Source organism: Pseudonaja textilis, chromosome 2 (assembly GCF_049901715.1).
Source record: "Pseudonaja textilis isolate UNSWEBS1 chromosome 2, rPseTex1.2, whole genome shotgun sequence".
NCBI lineage: Eukaryota > Metazoa > Chordata > Lepidosauria > Squamata > Elapidae > Pseudonaja > Pseudonaja textilis.
Genome location: NC_141991.1, coordinates 118,253,932 through 118,270,749, shown reverse-complemented (window position 1 = coordinate 118,270,749; position 16,818 = coordinate 118,253,932). Strand labels below are relative to the sequence as shown.

General features: G+C 38.8%; 1 protein-coding gene across 10 annotated transcripts in view; it reads left to right on the top strand.

Annotated features, from left to right (window-relative positions):
- The window catches only part of ARSG (arylsulfatase G), a 104,430-nt gene that overhangs the window by 23,027 nt on the left and 64,585 nt on the right, over positions 1-16,818 (top strand). For 2 of the 10 annotated variants that reach the window (XM_087925045.1, XM_087925036.1), the window contains exon 2: positions 13,863-13,949. The exons of the other annotated variants lie outside the window; for them this stretch is intronic. The gene's annotated coding sequence lies outside the window, so the exon portion shown is untranslated. The remainder of the gene's footprint in view (positions 1-13,862; positions 13,950-16,818) is intronic. 10 annotated transcript variants of the gene reach the window in all.

Here is a 16,818-nt window from a genome sequence, read left to right as displayed (position 1 = left end):
ACAACTAAGGTACCCTGGAATTTAAACTATAAAAAAAAATAACATTGTTCCCAAAGAAGATCTTGAAGCAGCGAAGGAGAGAGAAAAGGGAAAGGATTTGTTTTTGTTTTCTCTTCCCTTCCATATACTGACAGCTAAGAGACTTAAGCAAGAAATTGAAAAAAAATCCACTTTGACATCAACAGGCATTTAAGCTGAAAATAAAATGTCAAAGGGACAATAAAGATTTCTGGATTTCTTAAAAGCAGGAAAGGAGAGAAAAAGAATAAAACGGCAGGATCTGGAAAAATGGAGGAGACTGCCTGGAAGTAAAACCTCAACAAGATTCCTAAAAGATACATTTTAACTGAAACTTGGCAACAAAATAGTAGAACCCCAGGAAGAGAAAGTGAAAAAAGAAGTACATCTTGGGATTATTTGGATTACTTGGTGATCTCTGGATTTTTGGTTATTGCATTTAAATGACTAAAATCAATCGAGTGGTTGTTTAAAAGTGTTTAAAATGGCACCACATTTAGAAGAACTGAAAATGGAACTTAAAAAGTATAAAGAAGATGCACAAGAAGGGAGAGGTTCTTTTGGCTTCATATTTCAACTTAGAAATGGAGATCTGGAACTATGAGAAACAACAAGAAACGCTTGCAGAACAAGAAGATTGGGACAAAGAAGAAGCCATCTTTAATGATCAAGTAACTTTATGTGGGGGGAAAAAGGAAAGGGTAGAAAGAGAATAAAAAGTTTAAGACTTGAAAAAACAATCAAAAAGAAGAATAGTTTGAAAAATAAGTATAATATTAGAAAGCAACAGAAGAGGGGATTACAGAAGAGAGAATTAGAAGTAGAGAGACAAGGGGGTAAAAAGGGGAGGGAGAAGAAGAGAGGGAAGAAGGAAAGGAAAAGAAGTTATAAAGGACAGAAACAAGATATAGAGAAACAGGGCAAAGGTATAAGAATTGAAAGTATAAGCCTGCTTAGAGATAATGGGTGAAAACTTAATTGTAAAAGGGATTCTGCAAAGGTACATAAAATGGTATTGTTATATTACAAATAGAAATATTTTTTGAAAATATGCCTAAAATGATGGATAAAATATTTATCGTAATCTAGTGGAATGTTTGTTAATAAACAAATGAAATAAAGTGAAAGAGAATTAAATTAGGAAAGGATGGGAACATTTTAAGTATTATTAATGATTTATAAAATATAAGTGAAAAGAAATATGGAAAAAAAATAATTATGGAAAGTTTATAAGTGTTCCCAAGAAAGTTTGATATTTAATTGAAAAGAAATGTTAAAGATGTTAAGATTTTAATGAATATTAATGATAGAATTGAATTGGAATGGAATGGAATGAGTGTTTTATTTACTTATATATATAATCTTTTTTTAAGAATATAGTGAGTATTTTAAGAATGTACCAAGCAGAATTCAATTGGAAGTTATGTATTATATTGAATGTTATAATCTTAAAGGTATACATTGAAGCTTAAATAAGAGTTGAATGGATAAAATTAAAAGATATAAAAGTGTCATATTCCAATTAGTAACTACAGGAGAAAATTTGTTTAATGAGAAAAGATAATATGAAATTGAAACAGGACAGACAGAAGTATAAATATAATGATTTGAATTGAGATGAGATAATCAAAATAAAGTTGAGAAAATTAAAAGAGGGGAAAAACTATGTAGAAAATGTAAAACAGTAATAAGATATGGAATAGAACACAAAAATGAGCATGAAATTAAGTTTGTGTCTGTATGAAGAAGTGTAACCTGGGACCATGCTATTTTCAAAAAAAGGATGTTTTATTTCTATTATGGGGTTTTTTTTGTGAAAACCCAAATAAAATTTTCAAAAAAAGAGAAGAGAGATTGGACTGCCATCTGTCAGAAATGGTGTAGGGTCTCCTACTTGGGCAGGGGGTTGGACTATATCAGGGGTCGCCAACCTTTTGGACCCCAGGGACCACCAAACTCATAATTTTAAATCCCAGGGACCACTAACTGGGCCTGTGGTGTGGCCTAATTTGTGGGTGTGGCTTGGTGGTCATGTGACTGGCTGGGCATGGCTTGTATGTAAATTAAATATTTTTATAAGTAGTGAAATTTGTATTTAAAAAAAGCAACTTTTACCCAAAATCAGGCAAAGCAGGCAGGCAGATTGAGTTGCTCACAGAACTATTCAGTAATCTATCTATCTGCCATCGGCTAGCTCAGTCTGCCATATAAATTTTGCTTGCCATGAGTCTGCATGAATAACAGAACCTTCAGTCCTAAGGTTTGGCTGTGCTTAAAAGCAGAGCTGAAGATCTAAAGACTAGCTAGAAAGCAAGAAATCCAACCATTTCCTGCTTCCTAGCTAATCTAAATCTCCTGGCACAGCAGAACAGCTGATGGTTGGAAAAAGGAAAAATAGCAATTTAGCAGGAAAGTTTGCCAGGTAAGGAGTGAGTGGCCGGGGGAGGGTTCATGGCGGGCTATGTGGGCAGTGCAGCCTTGTGTTCCTGCAAAGCCTGGATTAATTGCTTTGGGGGGAGTGCTCTGGGGGTGAGATTTCTCTGCGGCCCACCAAAAAATTTTCATGGTCCACAAGTGGGCCGCAGTCCACCGGTTGGCAACTGCTGGACTAGATGATCTATAAGGTTCCTTCCAACTCTGTTAAATATCTTTCTTAGATCAATGTTTTATTTTGCTTTTTGCTCAAATTCTTAAAGTTCTTAGGTTTATGATTAATTTTTCTTCTGTTCAAAGTTGAAGATAAAACTATGTGACTTTCCAAACTTGTTGCTCCAAAGATCTTTAATAGTTTTAAAAAGATTTAACAGGCAATTTCTAAAAGTGAGGAGTAAGGGAGATATTCATAATCTTTTCTTCTGGTGCCCAAACCCAGGGAAAGTCTTTTAGTCGCCTCATAAGGACCAGCCATGTGGAGCACATGTGGGTGATCTTTTGTCTTCTTATCCAGTGAGGTTCTAAACATCCAGTTTAATTCATTGATCCCTTAATCTTTGCCATGGTTGACGATTCTGCTTTTACGGAGACATCTTCAGTTCACCACACGTCTCCCAGAAATCTGTTTCTCCATGTTCTGAACAGGTTTTATTCTTTGAAGCATATGCAATGCCATTGCTTAAAGTTAATTTTCTGGTTTGGCTTTTTTTTAAAAATCAATCTTAGAGCTCATCTTGCTATACAAATAGTAACGTGTCCCTGCAGATCATTGGTAGCACTCACCATAGCTGTTCAAACTTTTGGTTTCCAGAGTCTAGAATGGTAGCAGTCATTGCTGTGGTCAGTACTTGAACTTTGACTATTTTGTCCTCATTTCATTCATCTCAGATTAATAAAGTGAAGCCATACCTCATTTAGTTTACTCAGTTGATAGAGAATGGAAACTTGACACTTTCCCATGCTGATCACAAGCTTGTAAGATAAAGAAAACTGCTTTGCTAAGCTTATCAGACATTAAAGAAAACTGAAAAAAAACCCTCTAATCAAACCTTAATTTCAAATCAAAAAGCCAACTTTTGTGGTCCAGAAAATCAAATTCTGATCTGGATTGTAAGAATACAAATTACACTAATAACATGCACAATCGGAACCTGTTGTCATTACTGTTTGAACAATTTTCATTAACGTTTGAACTTTTTTTGTTTTAAATTAGTCAATTCAGAAATAAGCTTGAGAGAACAAAACAAAGGGTTAGCATTGGAAAGTACCCTTTAATATATAGAAGAAATGGGAGAACATAAGAGGACTCAATGGAAATGTATAATATGAAGAAGAAACTGTTTGTTGTTAGGTGGGTATCCTGTATTTCTGCTAGTTACCAGACAAATCATGGTAAGTGAAAGTAAAGGCTGTGAGAAACGAGCTTCCAGATGTTCTTAAAGCAAAGGAAAAGCAGAGAAGATGAAAACGAACACCTTTTGGGCACAGTCATTGGTGGAAAGCCCTGCCTTGGGGTTTGGTGTATGTACCTTGTTTGTTTCTGCCTCTGTTGTCAATGTTATATATGCAAAAATAAAAGTCTGCTTCCTTTTCTTAGGATGTTATATACTGTAAATTACTGTATCCTGGAGCAGAATCATTTTACCCTAAGATTAAATTCCAGTTTGGAGTATTCATAGTGCCTAGGCTCAGAAGTCTGCCTACCTTTCCCCTTGTTTCATTTAGGAAAGATTTTGTTTACCAGGTACATTTCATTTTGTGTGTAGTAGTTAGAAATATTGAGCTTTACCAAATATATATACAGTATTTAGCAATGTGTCTGGACGATGGAATTATTGGATATTTGGCATGGAGAAGATCCAGAATCTTTTCTAGAAAGTATGCAAAGGAAATTTCTTCTCAGTTCTGAACAGCCTATATGATCAATGCCATCTAGATTTAATTCTTCATTTTGTATTTAGTGACATTTATGGCAGAATCTTTGATACTCACTTTTCAATGCTCATTAGTTCGGGCAGAAAACTTAACATTAGTTATGTACTACTGTGGAGTTGCTTGAAATAGGAATCATAAATATGTTCATGTTTCCTCAAAAGTCCTTTTCACACATACATGAATTCTAACACTGTCAGTGTATCTCCTTATGTTTTTCTGAGCTCTCAAAAGAACTACCGTATTTCCCCATGTATAAGCACCCCCTTTGTATAAGCCACCCCCCCAATTTTTGGACTGTGAAGTTTTGAAAAAAATATTTTATTAGAGAAACAAGTTATGAAGAAAGAAAATTTACAAAGAAACAAAATTCGACGTCTAGATCTACAACTTCGGTCATGACGCCGAAAAGCAGTGCGGCGACGCTAGCAATCTACGCATCGGAGCGAGAGTAGGAACGAAGCATTCAGGCCGATGCCTAGCGTATGCATTTCTATCGCGTACTGCACTCGTAATCGTATCGTTTTCACGTATAAAAAGTGTACCTGCTTTGTATATGCCACCCCCCTACTTTTTGGGCTTGAAAATTTTGGAAAAAAGGGGTGGCTTATACATGGGGAAATACGGTAAATAGTATCTGTTGGTACACTCTAAGGAAAGGTGACCTTGCCAGATAGCGAAATAAACTAGGTTCACTAATTTGTAATGCTAACTGATGTTTTATCAATTAAGTGTAGCTTATATTACGATAAAAGGATATAAATCAAGGGAGAATTACATAACTTGTAGCTTGTGTAGTGCTTGGTGGTTTTCTTGCAAATGTTTCATCATCAGCACTGATTATGTTACCTAGTTTGGTAATGAAACATCTGCAAGAAAACCACCAAGCTCAGAGAGCACCAAGGACACCGCAGTTCAACCATGAACTACAAATAGTCTTTTGGTATTTGTATCTTGAACCAACCACCTATCTCTAACCTAGGATTCACTTTTAAAATAAAAAGTAAAAACAGTGTAAACTTACCGTATTGGCACTCTGGAGGTCTCCTGTAGGTGTCTCCATATCTTAAAGGCCTCGTGGCTATCTAGGACAGACTGGGAACCATATCAATGTCTGGTTTCCACTTTACAGTGTCAAGATAAATGACAGCATGGAACAAAGGAGGTCCACGCTAAAAATATTTAAAAATCTGAAACTTTATAAGATTTTAAATCCCTCCCACAAAGAAATAAAGAAGTTATTTAAAGAAGTTGTTTATTTCTCGGGGTAAGCAACTGAATAAAGCTCCCGGGTGCCCCTCCCACCATTAGCTAATAACTAACCTTGGTCAGGCTATGGTTTACAGTTTCTGCTTATACTAGTTAGGATTCCTCTAATTGCTGGGACATCCAGTTGTTCAGGTTTCTAAAATCCAGGCAGGCAGACTGTGACTCAAGTTTTGCAAACAATGTCAAAAACAGTTGTTTTCACAAAAGGCGCATAGAGACAGTTGGGCTGTAACCCTTGTGTTCTAAGTGGCATGATTTGGGAAGATTTTCTCCAGCTGGCAGCTTCTAGGTATTTCTGTTGTGTTGCAGTTGCACCGTCTGACATGCTGACTTAGAATCCTGAGAATTAAAAACTCAAGGCAACTGGAAGGTGCCAGGTGGGAAAAGGGTGACATCCAGCCGCTGCCTATTCCTGTCATACATGCATGTTGATTCAAGCGGAAAAACTACCACCCTGGCAGTCAAAGACTTTGTTCAGCCTTTTCTCTTGAAAAGATTATTTTCTGTTAAAAAAGAAAAAAAAAGTAGCATATGGGGATGTTTGATCCTGTCCTCTCCCCTCTTTATTTTTCCCATCACAACAGACAGTACTGAAGTCTGGCTGATCTTAAAAAGTACTAAACAATGTCAGACCAATTTAATGAATGGATGGGAAACTACCAACAAATTCCAGGATTGTAAACTACTTGAGAGAAAGAACATCCTGGAAGAAAGTAATGACGCCATATCTGTTTGTAGAGAAAGTTACATGGGCTTGTCCATAAAGTCAAGGGTTTTTTTAATCTCATGCTACCAGTCAAACTCAGCACTTAGGTCTGTATCCTTAGATAGCTTTCAAGCATCTTTGTTAGGCTTGGGTGCATATGACTATCAAGAGCTAGCACCTGTGTGTACAGTCCTCTGAGAAGATAAAGATGTAAACTACTCAGAGAAAAACTGTTAAGCTACTCCAGTGTTAAGAGCACAGGAGTGAGGGTGTGGTCAGTTTCCATTTCTCTTTCTAAGGATGACACATCACAATCCGTAGAAAGTTCAGCTACAAAATCCTCTGTATTCTATCTAACTACTTGGAATGGTGTCATGTAAGAAATTCTCCCCTGAGTTCAGTACTGACAAGATATTGCACAAATCCTTCAAAAGAAATGCCTTGGATCATATAGAAGTATACGCAAAGCACCTTCTATGCTGTTTAACATCTTTTCCAGGCCCACATAAGTGCGAAACTACTCCTAGTTGTCGCTACCTATATGTGGAAGGAGTAAGGACCAGTGTTCAAAATAGTTCAGTGATCCTGGAAAACCACCCAGCTGCTTTCATGAGTCAAAAGGAAGTGCTTTATTCTGTTTTGAGAAAATTTATGTGCAAATTGACTCATAGCTCAGTTAGATATAGAAGTGCAGTCAAAATTTGCTGTTGCAAAAATTCAGGTTAGTTTAAATCCAGCCAGAGTACCACACATCTTCAATTCTTGTATGCTTCGTGAAAATGTGGTTTAGTTGGATCTTTAAATGCAACTTTTACAGTATATTATAGTCCCGTATGGATTTTCTTTCCATTTACATAGCTGTAGTTAACATGCTTAAAAACTAAGCAGAGTCAGATATAGTTAGTACTCGGAAAGGAGACCACCAGAAAATCCTACAGCAATACATTAGAGTGGGAAGCTGAAAAAACATCTTGGAAGAAAGTAATAATAAAACATATATGTACTCTTCTAGAGAAAACTACATGGACTTCGTTTGAAATGAAGGAGATATTACCAGGCGGGGGAGGTTTAACACTAGTTAATCCCCCATCACCCCCAAAATTTCCTTAGCAGTGTTTCATTTAGCTTGTGGCTCAGTTGCTGGATCTTTGGCAAAACATTAGCTTCTGTTAGCTGCAAACAGTACAATTGTTTGTAAGGAATTGTGTGATTTATCTGCAAATATGTGTTAGGGAAGTTCTTAAAATACACAACTTCTCATTGCACAAGACCTGGAACCTTCAGAAGATGCTTTTGTGTGGCCTTGCAGCTTCCAAAAAGACCAGGAAAGCATGCCCCGTTCTCACGTGCCATTTAGAGGCTGTAGAGGCTGTGTGAGTGCAGGACCCTTTTGCATGACATTTAGAGGCTCCAAAGGCTGTCTGAGAGTGCACAACCTTTTTGTGGTGCCTCTCGATGTGTCACCAAAAAAACAACACATGTTGTAGGTGAACTAATCTCATCGAAGTGGACTTCAACATGTCCTCGCTGCATGCTGTGGCAGGATGAGATAGTAGTATACTATTTGTGGTCTCCAATCTACTCTTTTTACCTTTATTCTCTCCTTAAAACAGTGCCTTTTTATGTTATTGCTACTTAGGAAGGAGATAGTAGTGATTTTAGTTTGGGGAGGGGCATCAAGTAGAGCTGCTCCCCAGAGCTGCTTTTTATATGGTATTTGGGGTTGGTACAATGGCCAGGAAGTGTTTTGCAGGCCTAAGCATTGGTCAGTGGAGGAAAGTTCCTGGTTCTGCATTAGTGGCTTTTCCATGTGTTGATAGAAGCCATTTTTCTCTTTCTCTCTTGTATGGTTGGGTGTAGAATAGCCAAACATTAAACCACTCCACAGCTTGACCATAATTACATTGTAGCTGTGCAAATGGCATTGCCTGCCATTCTCCCCCCCCCCCAGTGCAGTTCAAGGTGCTGATTTATCACCTCTAAAGCCCTAAAGGGCATGGGATCAGGATATTTGTGGGACTTCCTTTTCCCTGAAGGTATCTGCCTGTCCCACTAGGTCAAAAACAGTGGACACGCTCCAGATCCCTTCTCATATGTGCTGCCCTCTGGTAGGACCTAGGAAGTGGGGGGTTTTCTCCTTAGCTGCCCCTGCTGTGTGTGGAACATGGAAAATCTTGACAAATTGTAAGGAAAAGATGGAGGAGCCCAGCAAGGTGGAAGGCTGATATGTGGGAGAGTACCAAGAGTCTCTCTATTGTGGTTCTTTGGGTAGTGTTTTTTTTTAAAGTTTTTTTATACCTTTGTGAGTCACCCAGGGTTGTGGTTCATAATATGGGCAGCTATCAAAGCCTTTTAAATAAATGAATAAATTCCTTAAACACCACCTGCGAAAGGCATTCCAGCAGGTTGTATGATTGACTCCCACAGAGGTTTCAGGATTGTAATTTTAAGAAATCTCAGATTTGGCTATAAGATAATTCCTACATATGTAGTAAAACTATCAACTGAGTGAAGCCCTTCCCAGGCAAGTTGAGATTTGCAATCATGCCTGGGATGACTTTGGAAACTCAACCTCTTTTCTATTCACGAAGCAGATAATTATTACCCAAACAGGCTTATTGGAAGAAATATAATGAAGCCCTCTCTTTTTTGCAGAAAGAAATTGTTTGTTTTTAGATGACTACTTCTTGGGAAACTGTTAAGCAAGTTCCCAGTGAATCATTTTGGTTCTTTATACATTTTCTCAGGCAGATTTCCTGACACATGACCCAATAAAGAAGAGGTTTTGTGAAAAATTAAACCTTTGACTCTAGAAAATAATCGTTATTCTGAAAAGTGGGATTCTGGAACTTTTAACAAGTTCTGCACTTTTGTTCTGAATCTCCTATTCATTCTGTTGAAGTCCATTCCCAATCATGTATTTCTTTTCCCCTCAACTTCTGAGTTTTGATATTGTGCCAGTTATTCTTTATATGCAGGATCCAATCTGGACCGATCAGAGGGGACCAAAGATTTAGTCTTCTAAGCTTTTTGGACTCATGCTGGAGCCCATCCTCAGGGAAGGTTTCTCACCAGAATGTGTTCTATACGTATTATATTCTATACGTAATTATTATATTCTATACCTAATATATATGTGGTACCTGGTTATGTGTGGCTTTTTAGTTGTTGATTGGAGTGTTGATGGTCGGTTATTAACTTGGCTATTGTTTCCATGTGCTGTCACATGATTTACTATCATCACCTTGGTTGACTGACAAGGGGCCTGTTTCTCAGGCTTCAATCATTTTTGTACTTGCTCAGCCAACAATCTTAATAGCTGCAAAATTGAATGTATGTCCTTGTTCATTGTAGTGTGAGGCTACCAATGAATTCAAGTCTCCCCATCTGACTGCTCACTTGTGTTCTTGCAATCTGGTGGTTAGCTTCCTCTCTGTCTGCCCTACATAGTCCCAGGTGCAATCCATATAGGGGATCTGGTAAATTACTTTAAAAGTATCTCCTAGCTCCAAGCGTTTTTTGCAATGCATGATTTCTCCTTGTATCATAGCCCCTGGGCAGTGTGTGATGCCCACTTCTCTTGCGTCTTTTGCTTCTGAAATGTTTTTGATGTATGTACAGACTGTCTGTAAATGAGGACTGTTTCTGGCACTGTGGATTTCTGAATATTTTTTTTAGCCCCATTAAACCAAAAATTGTGGATGCTTCACGAAGCGGTATTTTCTCTTAACTTCCTTTCAACTTTAATGTTAAATTCTCAGTTAATGAGCATTTGTTCAGCAACTGTTTGAAATTACGAAAATGCTGAACAAGTGTACTTCCGACCAGTCCTCAAAGTTCTGACTGTCCCAGCATCCCTGTGGTCACATATGATTATGACCTGGGTTTGGTAACCAGCTTGCACTTAGGATGGTTGCAATATACTCCAATCCCATGATCACTGTTTGCAAACTTCCCAGCCAGCTTCTCACAAGCAACGTCAATGGGAAAGATTGTAAGGTGCTTAAGGTGCTCCTGCCATTTTCTGTGTGCCTTCCTGTCCCCCAAAGCAGCCGTCCTGTGCCCAATTGCACCACTGCAGCCACTAACCATCCTGAGAACCTGCTTGCAAGCATCCCAGACTTGCAACTTCCTCCCGGCTTCCCCATTGGTGGGAAGTTGAAAGGAGGTCCTGTCCCATGATTCTCCCTTAAGGGCAGCAACAGGGACTGCTGGGATTGCAGTCGTTAAGCCTTGTAATCATGTGATGTCCACATTGTTTGACAATGGAAATTGTGATTCTAATTGCCATCATTAAGTGAGGACTGCTTATATCTTGAAACTTGCCTATTCTTGAAGGTTTGTAATTAAGGTAGCGGAATATGTCTTGGTATTCATTCATTTTAGAAGAAGCATTTTCCTTATACTTTTAACAATTTATCTGTGAATATGTTTGTAGAGTTAGTGTGCTATCTGTGGTACAAAAATCTAGGCAATCACTAGGCATGGTACAGTAGCAGCAAAGACTTTACAGTTCTTTTTACTGCCATCTGGTAGTCACCAGATCCAGATGTCTCAATTTTATCTTAGACCTATCCAGTTGAACATAATAGCAGCCATTTGCTATTGTCTAATTTAATTGGCTATACAGGTAGTCCTTGACTCATGACCACAATTGAGCTCCAAATTTCTGTTGCTAAGCGAAACATTTGTTAAGTGAATTTTGCCCCATTTTATGACCTTCCTTGCCACAATGGTTAAAGTGAATCAGTGTAATTGTTAAGTTAATAACATGATTGTTAAGTGAATCTGGCTTCCCATTGACTTCGCTTGTCAGAAGGTCATAAAAGGTGATCATATGACCTTGGGACATTGCAATCGTCATAAATATGAGTCAGTTGATCTGAATTTTAATCATGTGACCATGGGAATGCTGCAACATTTGTAAGTGTGAAAAACCATCATGTCATATTTTTCAGTGTGGTTGTAATTTTGAATAGTCGCTAAATGAACTGTTGCAAGTCGAGGACTATCTGTAGTTTTGTTTTACTGATATTTACTGATGCTTGTCGGGCCATCTCTCCCTGGTTGTATCTACCCATCCTGTCTGATCCAACACGAATGACATGCTCTGGGTTATGTCCATTATAGAGTGTCATCTGGTGAGGGCCCAGACAGAGAAGGTTTTCTGTTTGGCACCCAACTTTATTGTTTAAATATTTTATATAGTGTTTTATTGAAAGATCATAAGGCACCTAGAGGTCACTTTGGCAAAATGGATGACACAGAAGCAGGGGTAGGATTCTACCGGTTTGGCCTGGTTTGGGTGAACTGGTAGCTCCGAGGATCAGCTGGGAGCAAACCAGTTTTGTTTGATCCAGCGATCAGCTGTTGGGCACACCCACCCACCCAGGCTCTAGGCTGTGTTTTATATCCTATTTTTCAAGCTCAGCTGGCACAGAGGATTGCTGCATGTCAGCTATTTTAATACATAGGGATTGCTGGAGAAGGTCAGTAGCAAACGCTCTGCATGTGCTGAACTGATTGTTACACCGGTAGAATCTCACCCCTGCATAGAAGTTAAACAAACATACAAACAAACAAACCTTTTCCCCCTGGGGATTAGACTTGGTCTGACTGCTGGCCTTTTGTAAGACCTTGAAACCTGGTTTGGTTAATGAGCCCATAGCCCTGGGTGTGTAATTGAGGCCAAATCATGGCTTATTAATTGTTTTATCTCAGGTGTTGTATACAGTATGCTATTATTGGTTTGTTATAATGTTTTCATTTTGTTTTTAATCATTGCTGCAACCAGAATCATGTACTAGAGATGGGTGCCAATCTACATTGAATTAAACCAATAAATAAATAAATATAATAAAGTATTATTTTTGTTAAACATGATCTGGGTTATCTTCACAACTAATATACGTCTATTTGTCCTTTACTGTGCATTGTTTTCTATAGCATAAAAAGATAAAATCTCTTTTGAATCAAGTTTGACTCTTGCTGACCTCATGGATAGAGACAGATCTGCGTAGGTTTCTTGATAACACAATGGACGGAGTTTGACTTTTTGTTGTTGTTTCCACTCAAGCCTACTGCCCTGGTCTTTTGCTGTGGTTTTCCATCCAACTTCTAATCAGATTTGCCACTGAATTTTCAAGATCAGATAAGGACAACTAACTGCTAATGTATTCCTAAAATACAGATATTTATGTCCAGGACTTAAAATGTTAATTTCTTTGTTTCATAAAACACTTTTAATAGTGCCAAGTCCACAAGTCCCCTTATCAGTTTATTGTATAGTCCAGATTTTACTAAAACAAAAGGAAATTTATACTCTGTGGTACACCTGTATCTCTCTATTTTAATAGACTATATATCTGTCCTGTCATATGTGCTGATGTCCTTGCCAAACACATATTTCCCCTCTTCCAGTTGTTTCCAGGAGTGTCTACAGAGGAATAACTTTGATCACTGATATATCAAAACATATATGAAAACTCTGAAAACGGAGGACCAGATTCTTGCACATTCTTGCTTATGAATCTTTGTTTTAATACAATCATTTCCCTTCACGTATTTTAATGGAAACCTTCATTGCCCATAACAACAGGAAACCCTCAATTTACAATCGTTCATTTGATGATTCAAAGTTAAAAGGGCACTAAAAACCGTATGACCATTCCTCAGACTTAAGCAACTTTTCGCAGCATCCCCAAGGTAAACATTCTCAAAATTCAGGCTCTTGGAAACCAGTGTGTGTTTACAAAGTTTGCAGCATCTCTCGGTCATGTGATTGCTATTTGAAACCTTCCCAGCTGTTGTCTAACAAGTCAATAGGGAAAGCCAGATTTACTTAACAACCGTATGATTCATTTAACAGCTAAAGTGATTTGCTTAGCAGGTAAGGTTGTAGAATCAGGTGCTACTCACTTAGCAACCACCATGCTTAGCAACAGAAATTCTGGTCTTGATAGTGGTCATAAGTCAAGGACCAACTGTACATCAAGAATGTGTTCCACAGTGCCTATAAAGTGTCCTGTTATAAAAAAAATGTTTTTTTTTAATGTGGACATGCAGACCAGCAGGTAAATAAGTTGATCAAGCAGTATCATATCTGCTGGGCTGGATTAATAAGAAACATGGGAACAGGAAGAATTTGGGTGGAAATTTTTTGTTGTTGTGGCATTCTCTGGGTTTGGTTATATTGTAGTGCAGTATCAATATCAGACAGAGGCCTTGGCAAAGAGTCCTTCTTGCTGTTAAAATAGGTTAAAATTGCTCTTAAAATAGGTGGAGCGTGGTGTCTCTTCAAAGACGCTGCTGGGTCTGTTTTTTAAACCACATGGGACCTGCTTACTTCATCCCAATAAACAAAACCCATTGCCAAAAATTGAGGCAAACTCAGATTAGTCACTTACAAAGTGAAGAGTCTGCCAGATAAGATCAAGAGGGTGACATATTAGCAATTCTAGGAAATGCCACCCCAAACACACTTGTTTTTCTCATTTTATTTTAGATGTATTGTTGGTATTACCACAGAGGACACCAGAAGATGATTGGGTTTGGATAATTCTACATCTTAGTTTTACAAGGCAGTTCACAGGCAAGTGTTGCCTCTTTTTAATTTGATTGATTCTGATGGGAAAAGACATGTATTTCTGCAATTTAAAGTTGTCCTGTCTGAGCAAAACTATGCTTTGTGAATGACGAGGGGTCGTCTTTGACAGTCACCTAATTCAGTAATGCCATACTTTTATTTATCCTTTCTTATTTATTATTACATTTATATGCTGCCCATCTCACTGCCCAAAATTACTCTGGCTGGCTTGCGATACAGTACTTCGTTAGATATGCAATACATATTCATTACATTCACACATTGCACTAAGCCACACTGTGTAGATTTAGCATTTTGGGTAAATCCAGCCATTATAAATCACATCTTATGGCTTAGTACAGTGCCTCCCAATCTTTGGGGCACCAGGGACCAGATCTATGGAGAGAGGTTTTTCCATGAACCAGAGGGGGCGTGGTTTCACGTGCTGCCTGCATCCCATGGATGGGACTTTGCTTGTTTTTGAGGCCTGGTTTCTACCATGCCGGGGACCAATGCTGGTCCACAGACTGGGGATTGTGGATCCCTGGCTTAGTATATTACACAAATTCGGTCACTTATAGTTTTACAACAAGATATTTTTTAAAAAATATCAGGGCTTCCTGATATTTCAACGTATAAGGACCAGAATTGTATTTGGTTGTCTTATTTCATTCCATTTTAAACTTAATTAACATTAAACCTAGTTCATATGATCAGTCTGTCATGTGTCTTAATAATTTTCCCTGTCATACTAACCGTGACAATAACCTTAAAGGTCTCTGGGATCATATCGAAGGCTTCATGAGTCACCAGTAACCTTGTGGTCTAAAGTTGTGCCATGTGCTGACCAGGTCATTGTGTTCTCTTCCTGCCCCTCTCTATCAGATCCATCATGATGTCTTTTGCTCGGTTGTATATGTTGATATTGGCTGCTGCTGGCAGTAGTGAGGAAATTAACAAGGCAGTAATGTAGAATGAGGAGTGAGTGGTGTGGTGGCCTAGTGGTGAAGATGCTCACCCCCCCCCCCCACTCAGAAAGTTGAGTGTTCGCGGCAGATGTTTCTCTCTGATGAAGGGCATCCGGCCAGTAAACACTCAGCTCTATCCAGTCATCCCGACTCTACCTCGAATTAAGGGATTAAAGGGTCGTACAAAGGACGTTTTTAATGTAGAATGTATTAATGTTTTCTGTTCATCCATTGTCTCAGCACAATGTGTCTCTGAGGTTTGTTATGGGAGAATAACCAGGAGGAAGGAGCACGATATCTGCAGCACCAAGTTCTTGACTGTAGGACAAGATAGAAATCTAATAACTAAGCCAAGCACATGACTGCCTTAACAACAGGGGTGCCTGCGTGTGTCTGTTGGCTCCATGGACACACAAACTTAATAAGTTGTCCATGGCTTGATTAGCTGGTCTTAGGTTACAGAGATGGAGTAAATTTTAATCCAGGAGTGCTGTGTTTAGTAACAGACAGGCATTGTTCATAGAAGAAAGAACTGAATATCCCCCAATCTAAATACATCATTTTAAAACCAATTCTTGATCATTCTTTGTTGTTCTGTCCTGTCACTCACTTGTAAAAGTGTGATTTCCAGCATGACTGAAGGTTGTAGCCACCCACTCAATTCTCTGGCAGCAGCTCTCCAAAAAAGATACCTCTACGAATCTTCTCCAGCATTACTGGTAGATCAGGGCTCCCCAACTCCCTGCCCCCTGCCCCCATCCATGGACCAGTACCAGTTCAAAGCCTACTGCAGAGGTTTCCAAACTTGGCAACTTTAAACTTATGAACTCCCAGAATTCCTCAGTGAGCTATGCTGGCTGAGGAATTCTGGGAGTTGAAGCCCACAAGTCTTAAAGTTGCCAAGTTTGGGGACCCCTGGCCTATTAGGAAGCAGGCCACAGAAGTAGCGGGCAAGCACATGAAGCTCCATTGGTGTAAGTGGTGGGTGCATGCACAAAACCATCTCTTCCCCCTTGCTATCCCCGCCATTGCTAGTCCATCAGAGCCGGAAAGGTTGGGAATGGCTGCTGTAGATGATCTTGTAAACTTTTCCATGCACCTAGCAGTTTCTTTACCACTACACTACCTCTTCAGTTCTGATATGGTAAGGCATAGCACCTGAATATAAGTGAAGTTGTGCAGCCTCTCCACTTGGCAGTCCAACAACACATCTGGAATAGCGGTAGTCCTCGACTTGCAACCATTCATTTAGAGACCATTTGAAGTTACAATGGCACTGGGGGAAAAAAAAGATGACGATTTTTCACTTACCACTGCAGCATACACTGGTCACCTAATCAAAATTTGCATGCTTAGCAATTGGGATATACCCCCACCCACCCCACAATTGCAGTGTCCTGGGATCATGTGATCAACTGGCAACCTTTTGATGAGCAAAATCAATGGGGAATCTAGATTCACTTAACAACCATGTTACTAACTTAACTGCAGTGATTCACTTAGCAACTATGGTAAGAAAGGTTGTAAAATGGATCAAAATTCAAGGTTTTTTTTTGCTTAGCAACAGAAATTTGGGGCTCAGTTGTAGTTGTAAGTCAAGGACTACCTGTATTCCAGATGATACTTGTCATCTTTCCTTCATTTCCTTCTCTCTCTCCCTCCCCCCCCATTGTGTTTGTAACTTCTTCCTCTTTACTCCATTTTTGCAGTCAGGATAGTATTACCAACCATATTTTATGTAGGTGCTTCCTGGAAAAAAGAAGATGAAAAATGAAATCTTGGATGACACTTAGACCTTTAATTAACCTCAGTAATTCCACCAAAGCTTATATTCATTTACTCGTTAAGCCTTACCTTTGCTAGGGAATTAATCTGAGCAGGGCCAACTCCTGAATTCTTGCCTTGCC